Raw genomic sequence first — 16,227 nt, forward strand, 5'->3', positions numbered from 1 at the left:
GCTCTTGGGTGTCTGTAAACATTCTAAACGGTCTGGAGCGGCCGCCATCTTGTGTCTCGGTAAAATCGAGACACAAGGGGTTTGAAAAAAAAAGGGGCAAATGACCATAAGGGGGAAGAGTAGACCCTCTCTGACCCCCTAGGTTTGATGTGGGGGCTAAAATAGGGTCCTGCGGGGCATTACATTTTTTATTTTATTTTTCGTTTTGCGCGGGGTAAGCGCATGGTACGCGCACCGGAAAGCGAAGCATGGGGAAAATCTAGGACCATATTTATGAAGGCCTTGCGCTGCCAGTTTTGCGCCGCCTGTGCGTCAATTTTTGTGACGCACCAGCGGTGTAAAAAAATGCGCATTGTTACGCTATATTTAAAAAGTGACGCATCTATCTAGATGCGTCACTTTTTAAATATAGTGCAACGAGGCACATTTTTTTACACTGCTGGTGCGATGCGTCACTTTTCTGTGCGCACTCCTTATGACATTCCAGATGTGTCATATTTAATGTATGACGAATCATGTTGCAAGGAGTTACAGATACGTCAGTATTTCTGACATATCTGTAAACATAAAAGTGACGCGAGGCAGGCGCAAGATTTTGACGCAACAGCATCCTAAAAGTGACGCAGAGAAATCTCATAGATTTCAGTACGTCGTTATTACCAAGCTTTTTGCGGGGGAATGTCCCCTCTGCATACATTATACCTGACGCAGATATAATGTGGCGCAGAGTTTTAAAAAGTGACCCATGTACCTAGATGCGTCACTTTTTAAAAATAGCGTCAGGTATAATGCATGCAGAGGGGATGTTCCCCCGCAAAAAGCTTGGTAATAACGACGCAGTGAAATCTTTGAGATTTCACTGCGTCACTTTTAGGATGCTGTTGCGTCAAAATCTTGCGCCTGCTTTACAGCAGACCTTTCACATGGTGCTTTTTCCATGTGAAAGGACACATTACTGGAGTTGCGTCACTTTTGTGACGCACTCCAGCAATGCGTTACTTGGAATGTCATAAGGAGTGCGCACAGAAAAGTGACGCATCGCACCAGTGGTGTAAAAAAATGTGCCTCGTTGCGCTATATTTAAAAAGTGACGCATCTAGGTAGATGGGTCACTTTTTAAAATCAAGCGCCACATTATATCTGCGTCAGGTATAATGCATGAAGAGGGGGTGTTCCCCGCAAAAAGCTTTGTAATAGCGACGCAGTGAAGTCTTTGAGATTTCACTGCGTCACTTTTAGGATGCTGTTGCGTCAAAATCTTGCGCCTGCTTCACAGCAGACCTTTCACATGGTGCTTTTTCCATGTGAAAGGACACATTACTGGAGTTGCGTCACTTTTGTGACGCACTCCAGCAATGCGTTACTTTTGTGTTTACAGATACGTCAGAAATACTGACATATCTGTAACTCCTTGCGAATTGATTAGTCATATATTAAATATGACATATCTGGAATGTCATAAGGAGTGCGTCCAGAAAAGTGATGCATCGCTGTTTTCACGTAGCGAAGCGTCACTTTTCAGAAATGAGGCCTCCAGTTTATTCACTGTGTCACCTCTACGACCCTTTCTTGCGTCAATACGTCCCTTTTGCATACATTACACCTAACGTAGGAATAATGTGGCACAGGGGTTTACAAAGTGATGTATTTACCAAGAAACGCCACTTTGTAAATATGAATAAATAAGGTGTATTTTTTATTGGAATGTTGTGTCACAAAAAGTGATGCTTTGGTGGCGTTAAAGTGACGCATGGCTTCATAAATGAAGCCTTCTACCTTCAACTCCAGCAATGCATCTTTTCTTAAAAGGACACATTACTGGAGTTGCGTCACTTTTGTGACGCACTCCAGCAATGCGTTACTTTAGTGTTTACAGATACGTCTGAAATACTGACATATCTGTAACTCCTTGCGACATGATTCCTCATACATTAAATATGACATATCTGGAATGTCATAAGGAGTGCGCACAGAAAAGTGACGCATTGTACCAGTGGTGTAAAAAAATGCGCCTCGTTGCGCTATATTTAAAAAGTGACGCATCTAGGTAGATGGGTCACTTTTTAAAATCCTGCGCCACATTATATCTGCGTCAGGTATAATGCATGCAGAGGGGGAGTTCCCCCGCAAAAAGCTTTGTAATAGCGACGCAGTGAAATCTTTGAGATTTCAGTGCGTCACTTTTAGGATGCTGTTGCGTCAAAATCTTGCGCCTGCTTCACAGCAGACCTTTCACATGGTGCTTTTTCCATGTGAAAGGACACATTACTGGAGTTGCGTCACTTTTGTGACGCACTCCAGCAATGCGTTACTTTTGTGTTTACAGATACGTCAGAAATACTGACATATCTGTAACTCCTTGCGAATTGATTAGTCATATATTAAATATGACATATCTGGAATGTCATAAGGAGTGCGCACAGAAAAGTGACGCATCGCTGTTTTCACGTAGCGATGCGTCACTTTTCAGAAATGAGGCCTCCAGTTTATTCACTGTGTCAACTCTACGACCCTTTCTTGCGTCAATACGTCCCTTTTGCATACATTACACCTGACGTAGGAATAATGTGGCACAGGGGTTTACAAAGTGATGTATTTACCAAGAAACTCCACTTTGTAAATATGAATAAATAAGGTGCATTTTTTATTGGAATGTGGTGTCACAAAAAGTGATGCTTTGGTGGCGTTAAAGTGACGCATGGCTTCATAAATGAAGCCTTCTACCTTCAACTCCAGCAATGCATCTTTTCTTATCCTTCAACACTCCTGTTCTTTTTCAACATTTTCAGGGAATATCAACATTCCCCATATTCACTCTTCTTCTCATAACTTTCTTTTCTAACACTCACCTTCTTTCATTCCTCCTACTTCACTTCTTTTTTCCTCTCATACCTTTCTGTTCTTTCTTACTCATTCTCCTTTGAATTATCAATGCACTATATTTCACTTATTCTTCATTTTTTTAAGAATATAGCTCTTTGATGAGAATTGGAGGTAGTTCTGAAAAGAACTTTTGGTTTTCTTCTTTTAACTGAACAGGAACAAAAACAGGGAATGGAAACTGCTCAACAGGAGCAAAAAGAAAACAAAAAAATTAGGGGTGGGAAGGGCAGCGATGGTTCTCCAATGCTCGAACCATGAGCTGGACACTTTGCTCCCCATAGGTGAGGAGTTGATTGCAGTATCTGCATCTGACGACCCCATGGTTAAATGCAGGTTGTATGTTTGGCACCTGCTCCTGCGATTGCTCTCTCCCAGAAGAAGTTGCTCCTCCGGTTGATGTAGAGGCCCCATCTCTGGGAACCTCTTGTGTCAGAGCCCTGACACTTTCCCGGGCAAAATTCTGGGGGTGCCTCCTCTCCACATGTCGGATCATCGTAAAGTTCCCAAAAGAGTACTTTTTTTTGGGGTCACCCCGTGACAGGACCTGTTTGCAGATCCTGCACTCCACTTTTGGTGCATTGACCTTCTTCTGGTCAGCTGGAATCTTAAAAAATTTCCATATGAAATGTTCCTTCACCTTTGGGGTAGGAAGCTCTTCATTGATGAACTCAGGTTCATCCTCACTGCTGGATTCTCTGGCAGCCATGGTAAATCACAAAAGATCCAGGTACAAAAAACAGGTCTTTCAGTCACAAAAGTGAAAGAAGAAGTGAAGGAAATGGGTGGGGATTTCATTCATTGTAAAAAAAACTGTTAGCAACCAATGAAAAGTGTTATTTTAGGGTCACATGACCCGACGCGTTTACGCTGCGCGCTCCGGAGCACTTCCGGGTGCGTTTACGCAGCGCGATCGTAGGCGCTTCCGGGGCGCAAACGTGGCGCGATCGGAGGCGCTTCTGGGTGCTTTTACGTGGCGCGAACGTAGGCGCTTCCGAGGGCACTTACGTTGCTCGCCGAAGTGACGTCATCAAACTTTTACAGAAATGCATAATCATTTCCCTTATAAAAAAAAACTGATTTTATTTGTATGGTACGAAATGTTTTGCATTATTATTAACTTTTCATTCATATTTTTTTTCACGAACGACAGTAGCGCTCTGGGTGCGCTTTCACGAGAGCTCACCGGAAAGCTTACCGGAGAGCTTAGCTGAAAGCTTCCCTGAGCGCGCACCCAGAGCACAAAAAAAAAATTATATAAAAAAAAATGAATACTTACAAAAAAACAGCAAATTGTAAAAAAAAAATGGTTAGAAACTCGATATAGAAAGGAATTAGCATTTAAAAAACCTATGAAATTCACTGAAAAAACCATAGGTTTCACACCAGTTATAGTTAGCTGGAAATGTTACTGATATAAAACCATTGAAATTCCCACGTTATAGTTAGTCGGACTCACTATAACTTGCGCGTGCAATGCACTGCTGATGACATCACATATTACATCACTCATGACATGGTCAGTGACATCACTCATGACATCACTGATGACACCATCCAGTGAATGTGTGTCTTTCTGAAAAATAAATATATTTTATATATGTATATGTTAAGGTCGATGGAAGAATAAATGTTTAAATAAGTGTCTAAATGGATGTTTTTTTTAAAAACTTGATTGGTTATCTGGCTTATTAAGTGTATCTTAGTGAATACATATATTAGCGAGTAATGTTTAAATATTTAAATATATGTATTAGTGTTTTACTTTGTGTATAAGTGGCTGCATGGGTTGGTGAGTAGCTACATGTGTGTGTATATGGGTTATTAGATGTTTTTTAGTATCAGTATGAGTGTCTGTATCGTTTGGTGTGGCTGTTACTTAGCACATAGATGCATCAATGACTGACTCACTGTTTGTATGTGTTTTGAAGACAGCATATGTGCAGGACTGTATGGGTGGATGATTGTGTATATGTGTGTGTTAGAGAGTGAATGCCTCTCTCACTAGTGTCTTTATGAGTAACTACATATGTTTTAATCTTGTATATATGAGCATTGATATATATAAGTAAGTATATGTGAGAGTGAGAGATTGAAAGAGTTCCTGTTTAAATAAGTATGTGTTTCTATAAGTGATTGTTTAAGAGAGTAAGTATGTGTAAGTTTCCTTAGAAGTAATGTGCTAATGTGTGTATAGTTGTATATGCAAATAAATGGATGTTTATTAGTTTATTTGCATGTGTGAGTAAGTTTTTGATGACTGTCGGTGTGTAACAGAATGAATAGGGGTATCACTATATATGATGAGTGAGTATATGTATGAGTGAATACATAAAACTGTTGGTGAATGTGTGAATTTGTATATAGATGGTGAAATTACTGAATTGGTTGTTTTAACTGGTATGGGTATATGCACTTTTTTGAAAATGTTAGTTTCTATTTTTCAATATGTGTTTCAAAGGTTACTTTACAGTGAGAGGAGGTCTGTCACTGTGTCACAAGGATGGTGTCATCAGTGATGTCATGAGTGATGTCACTGATCATGTCATGAGTGATGTAATATGTGATGTCATCAGCAGTGCATTGCACGCGCAAGTTATAGTGAGTCCGACTAACTATAACGTGGGAATTTCAATGGTTTTATATCAGTAACATTTCCAGCTAACTATAACTGGCGTGAAACCTATGGTTTTTTCAGTGAATATATATATATATATATATATATATATATATATATATATATATATATATATATATATATATATATATATATATATATATATATATATATATATATATATATATATATATTCACTGAAAAAACCATAGGTTATAGACCATATATAGTTAGGAATTAGCATTTACAAAACCTTAAAAATTCACTGAAAAAACCATAGGTTATAGACCATATATAGTTAGGGATTAGCATTTACAAAACCTTATTTTACTCGCACAAAACCATTGAAATTCGCATATATAGTTAGTTCCACTAACTATATATCACGCACCCGCAATCCACTGTTAATGATGTCACATATTACATCATTCATGACATGGTCAGTGACATCACTGATGACATCACTGATGTCATCTCAAATGACATCACTGATGACATCACTGATGACAACATCCAGTGACTGTATGTTTCTGTAAAGTTAAAATATGTCTTACATATTGAAGAATGAGTGGATGTATAAGTGTCTGGATGAAGGATTTAGTAGGTGCATGACTGACTGTATGAGAGAGTGATTAAATGTGTCTCACTGAGTGCATGGGTTAGTGACTAAACTGTCTTAATTTGTGCATCATCATGTCTGTTGTTCTGTAAACTGCTGCATGTGTTAATCAGTAGCTATATGAGTAACTATATGGGTTATTGATTGGTTGTCCAAGTATTTGTATGGGAGACTGAGTATGTGTGTGGGTGGCTGGGAGGGGTATGATTCTGTGCATAGATGTGTGAGCAGTTGATTCACTAGATGTATGAGTTCAAAAGTGCATGTGGAAACAGCTGTATGGGCAGTTGACTGTGTGCATGAGTGTATTGGTGAGTGAATGGATATCTCAGTGCTACATGTCAAAGTAAGTACATATGTAAAACACAGTACATGTGAGAGTTGGCATATATAAATAACTGTGCATAAGAGCCAGTGAATGTGTATGTGGCTGTATGGATCATTGTGAACTTCAATCAAGGATTGTATAAAAGAGTAAATATGTGTTAGTATATGTTTGAATAAGTAAGGTGTGTATGACTGTATAGTTGAGGAAATGGAGGTGTGATTGATTCTTTGCATGACTGACTAGGTGTGTGAGTAACTCCATGGATCAGTGACAGTCTGTGAGTGTCTGTTTACACTGAGTGTATGTAAGGTTATATTAGAGTCTGAAGAGGTTCAACGTATTATCACATGAATGATATCATCAGTGATGCAATCAGTAATGTCAAATGAGATGTCATCAGTGATGTCATCAGTGATGTCATTTGAGATGTCATCAGTGATGTCATCAGTGATGTCACTGACCATGTCATGAACGATGTAATATGTGACATCATTAGCAGTGGATTGCGGGTGCGCAATATATAGTTAGTGGAACTAACTATATATGCGAATTTCAATGGTTTTGTGTGAGTAAAATAAGGTTTTGTAAATGCTAATCCCTAACTATATATGGTCTATAACCTGTGGTTTTTTCAGTGAATTTTTAAGGTTTTGTAAATGCTAATTCCTAACTATATATGGTCTATAACCTATGGTTTTTTTCAGTGAATTTCAATGGTTTTTTAATAGTAAATATCAAAAGCTGTAAAATGTATTCTTATTTTAATGCAAAAATATATTTTATATGTTTTTAATAAAAAAAATTATGCATCTGCCAAACCCTGACCTCTTAATAGTGCACTGTGGTGGAAATGATTTGGGCACTATGACTGGGGTTGGTCTGGAAATGCTTTTAAAGAACACCTTTCTTCAATTGATGACACTTTTTCCCCAACTGCCTTGGTATATTCCAATATATGTCAAAGACAGAAATGTAAGTGGTCCAACCAATTTTTTCTACAATTTGAGAAAGCACGGAAACATGTGAATAAATCTGTTTCTGCTTACATGAGAGACTATGGAATGGGTTTAATATACAACAATAACTTGCGTTACAACATTCAAGACATCTACAGAAGAGATGGTGTGTACTTCTCCGATGAAGGGAATAGAATATTCGTCCTTTATTTAAAAGTGTGCATTGGAACCTACTTGTAGGTACCTAAATTAGCCACAGAACCCAATAGCTCTTTTCAGAGCTACCCTACCTCTGATCATTCAAAACGTTTATCTTTTTCTAACTTTTTTTTTTTCACCAAAGTACGCTCCCCAGTTCGCTTACCGGTGCGCGTATCGGGCGCTCCCCCCGCGAAATTTTCAAAAATGTTATTTTTTTATTTTTGCATATATCAGCGTCCTAATCCCCCCTCAGAAAACCTAGAGGGTCACAAAGTGTCTACCGTGCCCCCTTCTACCCATTCCGAACATTGTTTGTCCTCCATCTTATGTCTCAATTCTACCGATACACAAAATGGAGGACTCCCGTAACGCTGCCGGTTCGCTTACCGGGGAGCGCACCGGTAAGTGCTCGATAAAAAAAGGTGGGAAAGTAATTTACAGAAAAACCACTACAGACACTTTCATCAAATATAGAATAGGCCCTACTACATAGCAGTCCCTACCATTTACCCAAAGTTGATGGAATTCCATTGAGAAAATTATGCTGTAAGCCTGACTAAATATCCTGAGGTAAATTACCTAACAAAAACACTTATAAAGTGTTAGAATTGACAACCAATCAAAATACTACTTTCAATATCTTCTATTATTCCATGACATTTGATTGGTTATGTACCTGAATATATATATAAAGAAAGAGAGAGAAACACAGCCATTTTGACTACTACTTCCTGAAGTACATATCAAGTGCATTTCAACTGAGAACTTAAACTTCTTTTTGAAAGGTAAGATGTTATTTTAAAAACTGAAGTATGTTCTGCACTTTAAGTTAATTAGGAAAACATTTTCTGATAATTATATACTATCCCTCTGTAATACTTATAGAATAAGATAGACTTCTCTGTTTTAGTTATGGATGGAGTTAGGCTTGTCTTGTATAATTAAGAATTGACTTAGGCTTTATCACATACATTTTTTTATATTTCTTCCAGTCTGATACCATACACTGCCCAAAGATAAAATCACTGTTTAAAAAACCAAACTACCTGTCTGTACTTAAACCCAACAGTGCCCTATCTGTACTGATATACTTTTTTAAATTAATTTTACAGCACAAAAATGGAAGGAGAGAAAAAAAATAACTTCGAAATTGTTGCAGAAAGCAACAAAGATACAGAAATTGACTCTGAATTCTTTGATGAATCACGGGACTTTGAACTTCTGCAATGTGTAGAATCAGTAGATTACCTAATTGAAAATGAGAAAATTTCTGACAATGAATTATTAGAAGTTCTTTTTAATTTTGAAAACGAATCAGAAAAATACATTTATATTTAATCATTCAAAAATTGTTTGAGACATTATTCATATTTATATGTATTTTTTAAACTAGTAGCAAATTGATTATAATGTAAAATTACACTTTAAATATACTGTGCAACTTTTTTTGTGTTACATAGTAAGTTTGCTCATAGTTACTTCCTTTCTTCCACTATATTATCTCCAATGTGTATTTAACATCTCTTTATCATCTCCTGCCTCCATGGTGTTTCTGCTTTCCTGATAGACTACGCTATGAATTCCATAAACCACAATAACTTCTGAAACAACATGCAAGATATCTACAAAGAAAACGGTGTATTTTTGTTTTTAGACTCTGCATTGGTACCTACATTTTGGTACTTAAATAAAAAAAATAAAAAATAAAAATAAAAAAAGAACAATCAATAAACATACAATATTTGAACATTCTTTTATCCTATTTTCCCAATATTACGCTTCCCGGACCGCTTCCCGGTGCGCGTACCGAGCGCTCCCCCCGCAAAAAAAAATAATAATAAAAATTATTATTTTTTTGCCCGCGGGGCCCTTTTAAAGCCCCCTCATCAAACCTAGGGGGTCAGGGAGGATGTACTCTGCCCCCTTATGCCCATTTCCCCCTTTGTTTTTGCAACATCTTGTGTCTCGATCCTACCGAGACACAAGATGGCGGCCGCTCCGGACTGTTTAGAATGTTCACAGTCACCGGGGAGCCAATCCGCTTCTCCTAGCGAAGTTCCGTTACGCGTCAGGTACGCGAACCGGAGCGCTAACCGGAGCGCTGTTACAGATATATCTGTTTTTTGAAACGTTAATTTCTCAAAATCCACTGGAGCACATATATTGAGACATAGCAAAGGCACGTCGGGCAAACCATATCTACAATTTTGCCAAGTTTCGTGTAAATCCATTCAGCCGTTCGAGCTAAAAGTGATTCCAACCGCCCTATGGAAAAATGAATGGGAAAACGCGTTTTGAGACCCCCCTTTTTTCTCGGCCCCCCCTTGACGAAACCCCCCAAAATTTCAGGGGCTGCTCAGAAACAAAATGTGCCATTTTACTGAAAATTTCAGCCAATTCCTTCCACAAACGCCAAAGTTATTCGACATAGAATTTTCAGAAATCCCATAGGAAAAAAATCCTAACTATATATACCTACTGGCGACCGCCAGTAGGTAATATGGATATATATATATATATGTCCAACAAACACCCTTGCGCTCAAGTGTGGCACTCGACATCGTCCCATCAGTGTTAGCCTCTTTGCAGCCTGCCAGCCTCGCGCCCAAGTTTTTCAATACATGCAGCTGACGCGTTTCGAGGCAATACGCCTCTTCTTCATGAGCTTGTGCATGGAGAAACAGAAAAAGACACCTGTATCATTATGGCTTCTTTTATTAGACTTGCCTTTAGTGGGCGTGGTTACCAGTTGTACGACTTTGGCATGCTGGTAATCGTAGTCTGCCACAGGTGAGTTCATAGTTAGATCCTTTAGTAGGCTCCGCTTCTCCATGGGATTGAAAGCAGTGGCTTTTGTTGGACATATATATATATATATATATATATATATACTTGTTTCACCTCCTCTGAAAATGCCGGGACACCATGACAGCGGTGCAAGTACAGGGTCAGAGGTTATCCTGTAGCCAATCTCCAGTTTTCACACAGCAAAAACACGTTCTGCCAATGCACTCCACTACAATATAATCACCACTTCCACGTTCTGTTGCAATAAAGGATTTGTTTATTCCAGCATGTTAAAGTCGAGAGATGGAAAAACCCAACGCGTTTCAGCGATCACCTCACCTTGGTCACGATATATTAGCTACTGGCGGTCGCCAGTAGGTATCTATAGTTAGGACCAAGTTGCCATAGGAAAAGCATTTTTGTTTTGCTCATAACTTTGGCGTTGTCTGATGAATCTTCATGAAATTTTACAAACTAATTCTTTGTTCATATCAGCTTCTATGTTGAAAGTATGGGGGTGATTTGTCAAGGGGGGTTGAGAAAAAGGGGGTCCCAAAACATGTTTTCTCCATGCAATTTCATAGGAAACTTTAGACAAGGCTACAGGTCGAACAGGTGACCGGAATCATCCCAAATTTCGCAGGGAGAAAGGTCTTGGTCTAGAAAGCATGCTTTTGGTTATTTGGTGTAAATTAGTTCCGTAGTTTTGGAGAAATATTGAAATTCACTGATATCGATATTTGGGAATTCTGCCATCTGATTGGCTGAGGCGTTACGAGCACGAGCTTGATGCTTATTGGCTGCGAGCGGTGCGAGCGGTTGCGACTAGGAAGTGTTGGCCACCATTTTGTGATTCTGTTGAAACAAGTAAGGGGAAAAAAGGCCAAAAAGAGTAGGAAAGAGGAGGACAGGAGCACTGTAACTTCTGTGGGGCAGTGCAAAGCGAAGTAGTCACTCCTACCGGTCTGAAAGTGCGGTGTTGCTCAGAGTGATATGGTGCTGAGATGAGATGCTGCTACACTCATCTATGAAACCGAGAGCCTAAACTGTGAGCTCATTGCTGTAAAGCGATGTGCTCTGGTCTTTGTAGCATGCGTGTGCAAGTAGTGTTAATAGGCATTTATACCATACAGGGAGTTGGAAGCGAACTACTGATCCCTAAAGTGTGTTTATACTATACCAGAAGTGAAGTACTCACGCCTACCAGTGTGAAGACTCGGGGATCAAACCGAGCTGATTGCTGTAAAGTGATGGGCTCTGGGCGCTATAGCATACTGGTCGCTGACGTATAACTGAGTAAGTAGTGTTAGTATGCATTTATACTATACAGGGAATGGGAAGTGAACTACTCACCCCGACTGATCTGAAGACTCAGGTATTAAACTGTGAGCCTAATTGTGAGCTCATTGCTGTAAAGTGATGTGCTCTGGGTTGTGTAGCATACCTGTGGAAGTAATGATAGTTTGCGTTTATACAATACAGGAAGTGGGAAGCGAACTACTCACCCCTACCGGTCTGAAGACTCGTGGATGAAACCATGAGCTCATTGCTGTAAAGTCATGTGCTCTGTGTAGTATTCCAATGTAAGTCCTCGTACAATGTTAGTATGTAATGGTAGTAGAATGTAAGTATGTAATGTTAGAATGTTGGGCTGTCATGAGGGGAAACTTGGGGAGTTTGTACACAGTGCTGGAGAAGACGGTTGCCTTGCTGTCTGCTCCTGTTGGTGGTTGTTTAAGCAGTCTTGTTTTCCTGCAATAAATCTACTTATCGGATCCACTGCTGTCTGCCTCTTCACTACATAAATTTGCCGAAGAGTGGGAGAAGGTAAAAAGAAGGCAGCACTCACCAATATTTTGAGCTTCCTTGCGTTGTGCTGAAGACCCGTTTTCTTTGTGAAGCTGTTTTTACTCATGCCAGGGTCGTCGGCTCATTGAACTATGTCATCCGACCTCTGGTACGATTTATATTTTTAGATTTTGGGCTTTCTCTGCCTTTTCACTACACTCTGGTCATTGTACTATACCTGTGCAAGTAGTGTTAGTATGCGTTTATATTAATTCTGTAGTTATGCAGTAACCAATGCATCATGGTCCTAGGGAGCGCCACTTCCCTGGCGCAGCTCATACAATGTCCCTGGGTGTGCATCTGCGGGACATTTATGTTTGCTATTACAGGGCGGGCGCATGGCTTCCACTGTGTGATAGCAAATCCTTGTTTGCCTTGTTGAAGCGAGAGGAGGAAAACCTTGTAACGATTTAATAGAGCGGATCCGGATGGTAAAAATGGAGAAAAAAAATGAAGCAGGGTGTCACCCGTTCATTTAAATGAGCCCCCTGGTGGGTAATGTTCCGGGGCCAATCCTATTATTATATTGTGGTGTCTCTGCAGCACTGGGGACCTTAATCTCACATGTAAATTAGGCACGGGAGTGCACAGAGATGTTTCGCAGCCTAGAGGATCGCCACGTCCCCGGGTATTGTTTACTAATTGTTCGGGGGGCTTCGAGGCAAACTCAAGTCCTGGGATCGCCACCCTCTGGGGCTTTACTTAAATATGCAGGACGGGCCTTGCCAGTCCCTGAAGCCTCGGTGGCCCTAGGCAGTGCCTTATTTGTTCTGTAATCACACGGGCAGTACTCATGTGTTATAAAGTGACACACTAATAGAACCCTTGTAGTTGTAGAATTACGCAGGCTTCATTTATGTAATATTCTGTTGGTTTATCTTTGGTAGGTGCACCGCAAAATTACAAATGTTTTCACTCATAACTTCCTATAAACAGCCTATTTTCACAATAAACTACAGACAAGTTTTGTCAGAAAAAGAAGACACATATACTCACTTAATTATTGGTAAAAAATAACCTTTATTAAAACAAAACAAATAAATGGAAACGCAACTTTATTCGAACAAACAGCAGTATAACATGAAATAAGTGACTGGCACTCCTCCGGAAGCAGCGTAAAAAACCTGCAAGATAAAAAAGAAACATAAGTATGTGTGCCATGTCCAAGAGAAAAAGAAAGGTAGTCAGAATGAAAGTAAGATAGTGAGAATGGGACAGAGACTGAGTGGGTGGAAGGGAGAAGGGCAGGGAGAGTCAAAAGAACAGAGGGAGGAGGACATAGAGCGTCAGCCTATTGCGCCCAGCCCTCACTATTTACCTCCTGTCACCCGTGTGTCTAGGACGCTGGGGTCCGCGAGAAAGAGTGTGGTCCAGCAAGTCCTTAAAATGAAACAGATATGAATGAGGCCAGAGATTACATTATTATCTACGGCAACATCACTTGCCTGCACCTGTGCACCCAGGCTGCTCCACCCCAGTCCCTTCCCCTGCACTGTGCTCAATTGCAGCTCCTGCGCACCCAGGCTTTACTGCTGAAAAAGGAGAAATAATATAATGCTGGAAATGTCTTGAGGTAAATGAAGGTTTATTTCAAGCTTAATAGAGAACACAAGTGGAGTGCATAGTTCATTCTTGAAGTACAATGTACCAACTGTTAGTGGTAATCGTGGTTGAGGAAGGAGTTGAAGTGCACGAGAATACACAAGGTTAAATAATAAAATGTTATGCCAACGTTTACATACAAAGGAACAGAGTGCACACTAGAAGAATAATGTGCGCATGTAATGCAGTGGTGCAAGCCTGTGTGCATGTACACTTAGTAATTAGCTCACTACAGTGTTCCAAAAGCCAACACCACGTGTCTGTAGGGCAGCGGTGCCCGCTGGCTCAGGCCTACAGTACGGTCCAGCAGGTCCTTAAAATCAGACAGAGATGTGACTGAATGAGGTCGGAGATCACATCATTACGCACGGCAACATCGCTTGTTCGCACCTGTGCACCCAGGTTGATGCACCCCACCCCTCCCGCAGCACCGTGCTCAAATGCAGCACCTGTGCACCCAGGCTCCTCTGCTCACCTGCTGCCAATGTCGTGTGTCCAAACACGATGGGCAGCAGTGTTCTAAGTTCATATGCAGTGTTGATTGCCAGGATGGTGTACACCTCATGGATCCCTTTCCAAACACGACAGCCAGTAGGGTTCACAATTCCTATCCAGTGTTGATTGCCAGGATGGTGTACACCTCATGGATCCCTTTTTTTTATTGCGCATTGTGATATGCGAGGTGGATATCACCTGAGGCAGTGTGGAAAAACTGTGACATGTGGCATCGTCGTTATCCTATTTATACGTATGCAAAGTGGGCTGGGCTTGCGTACACCAGAGTAGGGTTGTGAATAATTATTCCGGGGCCCTGGGCGTTGTTCAGTTCCTGCCTGGCCAGGAAGTGTACTTATGTGTGTTTCTGTTGCAGTTTTGACGTCGCAGAATGCGCAATTAATATTAATGTAGCATGTACTGGAAGGGAGGCAACTATCGCTAATGAGATGCTGTTTGAAAACATTGAATGGACAACATCACATATCGTTGTCAAGCTTGTGGATATGCGCAGACATGCATGTCAATAGTGTGCCGTATTATTAAAAGTGTTGCTATCGAAAAGCGCACACATGTGAATGTGCTAGGACGGAGGGAGGATCATCAGTGAAGCTACGTCATACATAGTGATAACGTTCATTACAGTCAAGCAATGCATGTCAAACGTGAATCTGAAAGTCTCACATATGACACACTACTATACTGGTAAAGCCTGACAACAGATCATACTACAACACAAATCTACACATTACTCTTTACTGTTTGTCACATGTAATCTAGGATGTGCACTCTGCCCGTGGCTGATGATACCCCTTCGAGCCACCAATACCCAGGCCAAAAGGCAGCACAACAATGCGCACACACACACACCAGGGGCATCGTGTAACACACATTTGTTTTTTGATGTAACATTTCAGATGCATTACTATCACACGTGGAAGGCTAATTTACAGACCATGAATATTGATCAAGATGATCGTTGCATACTGTGTGTAGTATAAGATATGTGTACACAGCAAAAAACTTTTCAAAAAAGCTCTCTAAGCAGAAGGGTGTGTCTCATCAAACACTGTAGAGAAAATGGGTGGGGTCCTCCAACTGTTACAATGGGAAATGTTATGAACTAATCAAATGCTTTTTTTTAAGGTCACATGGCAATCGTACATCGAGCGTGCAAGGAGGCCCCATCCGACGCGATTATGAAAAAATATATTTATCATAATATAAGTTTATTACAATTAGAAATATATAGATGTTTAAAATATTTTAGATTATCGCTTGCTCTCATATACACTTTGAAGTTATTTAGATATAGTTTTGAGACATAAAAAAAAGGAGGGAATGGTGTACCCGGCGTGACACCATACGTCTATGACGTAACATAGGGCCTGGCAGCATGCACTCGTCGCATACGTAACGCGCAGCGGGTGCGCCCCATAAGTACATGACGTTACGCCTGGCTTGGTACTGCGTACCCATCAGATACCAAAGTAGCAGCTGGCGCAACCTCATATGTATATGATGTTACACGGGACGCGTGCCACAAACCCGTCAGATATGAAATGCGCATCATTTACGAGTTTATCAATATGGCGGATAGGATTTGTGTGGTGATGGAGCTTGGTACACTAGCGGTATGGGACTGCAGTTTTCTCAACAAAAAAAAAAAGATATACATATTTCTGGGGAATATATACAACATTACATAATTTTAAAGTAAAAAAAAGGATCATAGAGTTCCAAAGTAAAAAAAAAAAAATATAGGTTTTATAAATATTAAAATATGAAATTAACATTTGAAAAACCTTCGAAATTCACTGAAAAAACATGTTTTACAGACGTTATAGTTAGGAATTAGCATTTAAAAAACCTTTGAAATTCACAAAAAAACATT

Source organism: Lissotriton vulgaris, chromosome 1_1, assembly GCF_964263255.1.
Source record: "Lissotriton vulgaris chromosome 1_1, aLisVul1.2, whole genome shotgun sequence".
In the NCBI taxonomy this organism is placed as follows: domain Eukaryota; kingdom Metazoa; phylum Chordata; class Amphibia; order Caudata; family Salamandridae; genus Lissotriton; species Lissotriton vulgaris.